The sequence below is a fragment of the Oncorhynchus mykiss genome, chromosome 30 (genome assembly GCF_013265735.2).
Source record: "Oncorhynchus mykiss isolate Arlee chromosome 30, USDA_OmykA_1.1, whole genome shotgun sequence".
NCBI lineage: Eukaryota > Metazoa > Chordata > Actinopteri > Salmoniformes > Salmonidae > Oncorhynchus > Oncorhynchus mykiss.
Window position 1 is genome coordinate 25,776,056 of NC_050570.1, and position 3,250 is coordinate 25,779,305.

A 3,250-nucleotide genomic window follows, 5' to 3' on the forward strand; every position below is an offset into this window, starting at 1 on the left:
CCATATTTTTTTGCCGTGGCGCAGCACCACAGCTAAATGACTGCAGCGGAAACCCCATGTGCCGCTCATAGCTGGACAAACACATGAGTCATGGAGAAATCATTAAAAGTCACATGTTATTTATTTTTCCTCTGCTTCATCATTTTATATTTATCTCCCTTTCTTTCTTTCTTTCCTTTTTCTCTTTGAGAGCTGGCAGCACAGACTGTCTTACTGAACACTAACAAGGCCCAGGAATCCCCTATGAACTACAGGGGGAAAACACATCCGTCTTCTCTCGATCTCTCTTTTTCTTTCTCTTGTTTTCTCTTGCTCTCTCGCTCTCTTCCCCTCTCCCTCCCCCTCACTCCCGCTCTCTCACTGTCTCTCTCTCTCTCTCTGTGTGTGTGTGTGTGTTTGTGTGTTTGTTCTGTTTTTCCTTTGAGGACTAGATGGAAGGTTTCTTCTTATTTTATTAGCTCTAGTAAAACTCGTGATTCTCTGTAGTTCCTGTTGTGGTAGATATGAATGGGGAAAGGCAGGAATTGGTGCTCTCTCTTACAATCACTCCACTCTCTGTATACAGTAGAAGCAGCCATACCCTGCATGTGTGTGTGTGTGTGTACACTGAATGGGGAGTGATTGATTGACTTCCCTCTCTGACTGACATCTTAGTGATGACTGCACTGGTGTTTTAACCTGTGTTTCTGCTCTGTTTCCAAACCATGTTGTCCCTCAGTGGAGGGTGTGTTATGTTTTTGTTTTTACCGGAAGTCCTCACAAGGATAGTAAAAGGAGGAACATTTTGACAAGTGGGGACATTTTGCCGGTCCCCACAAGGAAAAGGGCTATTTTAGACTTAGGTTTAGGGTAGGTTAAGGGTTAGGGGAAATAAGATTTTGAATAGGAATCAATTGTTTGCTCCCAACAAGGACAGTAAAACAAACCCGTGTGTGTTGTTCCGTGGAACCCTGCTGCTATTAGAGATAGAGGTTTATTCATCTGAGTGGAACCCTGCTGCTATTAGAGATAGAGGTTTATTCATCTGAGTGGAACCCTGCTGCTATTAGAGATAGAGGTTTATTCATCTGAGTGGAACCCTGCTGCTATTAGAGATAGAGGTTTATTCATCTGAGTGGAACCCTGCTGCTATTAGAGATAGAGGTTTATTCATCTGAGTGGAACCCTGCTGCTATTAGAGATAGAGGTTTATTCATCTGAGTGGAACCCTGCTGCTATTAGAGATAGAGGTTTATTCATCTGAGTGGAACCCTGCTGCTATTAGAGATAGAGGTGTATTCATCTGAGTGGAACCCTGCTGCTATTAGAGATAGAGGTTTATTCATCTGAGTGGAACCCTGCTGCTATTAGAGATAGAGGTTTATTCATCTGAGTGGAACCCTGCTGCTATTAGAGATAGAGGTTTATTCATCTGAGTGGAACCCTGCTGCTATTAGAGATAGAGGTTTATTCATCTGAGTGGAACCCTGCTGCTATTAGAGATAGAGGTTTATTCATCTGAGTGGAACCCTGCTGCTATTAGAGATAGAGGTTTATTCATCTGAGTGGAACCCTGCTGCTATTAGAGATAGAGGTTTATTCATCTGAGTGTGTGCAAACCAGAGATGTATAATACTCATAGTACAAACAGGCAAAAGGCTGCTCTGATTACACGAGATTGCTTATTTGAGGTAGCTACCTTACAACACCCAACAAGCTGTCAAATGCATCCATGGCAGTAGTCATGAGGGTCCTTTGCTCTATGTCAGTCCTTGTACTGGGAAAGGGATTTGGCAAGGACTTCTGAGATGTGACAGTCCGTGATATTAGGAGAGGGAATGGGATATAAGAATTGAGTCGTAGGGTAATCTTTAGTTGAAGTGCTGAATCCAGTGTGGCTCAGTTGGTAGAGCGTGGCGCTTGCAACGCCTGGATAGTGAGTTTGATTCCCGCGGGGAACAAAAAGTATGAAAATGTATGCACTCAGGTGTGAGTCGCTCTGGATAAGAGCATCTGCTTAAATGGCTAAGCAGACTTCTGTACCGGAAGGGGCACACACATACGCTCCCGCGCACACACTGACCTGAGATTCACACTGTGGTCTGAGATTTTGAATGGGAATCAATGGTTTGGTCTCCATTTGGCCTGTTGACATAAGTAGATGAGTTGGTTGAATTCAATATGCTGTGTATGTGTCTAAAGGGACACACATATTCAAACCTAATTGGATTTAACCACACTTTCACCCCTTTACGCGGCAAACCATTACAGAATTGGCTGTTACAGAAGAGTCACCCATGTTCTGAGGCAAATCCCTGGCTGCACAGAATAGTGCCAGGGCCATTGGCGAGGTGTCTGTGTGGTGCAGTAGGGTTGGAGCTGGGCTGTGGAGGAACCAATGTAATGGAAATATGAGGGCAAAGTGTCAGATGAGAGAACTAGGCCAAGTTGCTATCCAACTTTCCAAACCAACTCTCTTCAATTTCCCTCTGTTTCCATGACCTACAGCCACAGTATTGGAGCCAGAGATGCAGAAGTGGTGTGCATGCCTATATATTGTGTGTGTGTGTGCATTCGCTCATCATCCTTGCAGTGCTAGCTGTGTTGTGTTGTGTGTGTGTGAAGACTAATGGCTCCTTAGGGACCTGGGTCAGAGGAGAATCATAACTTTAGGACGTATCTTAGTAAAACTGAAAGCCTAGCATTTTAACACGGAAAGAATGTTCCCGACTGTCTTTTTTCATTCCCTGCTCCCCCCCTTTTTTCTTTTTTGTGTTTTTGCCTTTTTGTCTTCAATCCATTTCTCTGTTGATCACTCTCCTTTTATCTCTCTCGTCTCCCCTCTACTTCAGTATCATCTTTCCCTGTCCTCTCTTTCCTTCTCCACTTTCACCTTTTTGTTGTCCTGACTCCAGTCTCTCTCGCTCTCAACTACAGAAATGTGGTTCTCATTGTTCCTCCTCCCCGTTCCTCCTCTCTCCCCCTCTTCTCCTCCTCTACTCTCCAAGGCTGCATTCTTTCATTATGAACTCCTTCAAAATGAGAGGTTTCATAAGACTTATCATCCTCCATATTTACTACCTCTTTGTTCCTGATAGCTCCTTCATACAGCGGTATAATCAAACGTATAATGTTTACGCCAGCTGTGACAAAGCAGACTTACTAGTTTGACTAACTGTCCTGGAATATGTTACTTTGTTTGTTGGCCATGGGGTGGTTGGGTGAGAAATGGAGAGAGAGATGGTGTGAATGAGAAGTCTTGAGAGCAAAG

At 44.0% G+C, this 3,250-nt stretch overlaps 1 protein-coding gene across 6 annotated transcripts in view; it reads left to right on the forward strand.

Moving 5' to 3' along the window:
* Positions 1–3,250, forward strand: part of LOC110521611 (ras-specific guanine nucleotide-releasing factor RalGPS2) — a 136,062-nt gene that overhangs the window by 86,614 nt on the left and 46,198 nt on the right. The gene's annotated exons all lie outside the window — the stretch shown is intronic.